Source organism: Penaeus monodon, chromosome 15, assembly GCF_015228065.2.
Source record: "Penaeus monodon isolate SGIC_2016 chromosome 15, NSTDA_Pmon_1, whole genome shotgun sequence".
Classification (NCBI taxonomy): Eukaryota; Metazoa; Arthropoda; class Malacostraca; order Decapoda; family Penaeidae; genus Penaeus; species Penaeus monodon.
Window position 1 is genome coordinate 4017370 of NC_051400.1, and position 270 is coordinate 4017639.

A 270-nucleotide genomic window follows, 5' to 3' on the forward strand; every position below is an offset into this window, starting at 1 on the left:
CAACTGCTCCCACGATTTTTTTTTTAGGCAATATAAAATTTTGGAGCCCTTTAACTGTTTCGGACCGGGGTTTAATGGACCCGTCTTTATTATCTTATGCTTGAATTACCTCTTTTTCAAAATAAAAATACTCCAATTTGTTTTTCTTCTCAATGATAAAGGGCAGAAATTTAATTATTCAAGAAAATAAACAGGAAACATCAATATAAAAAAAACTATCAAAGTGCTGAAAGGCATTATGTTTTGTTTAAAAAAAAATATGAATTAAAA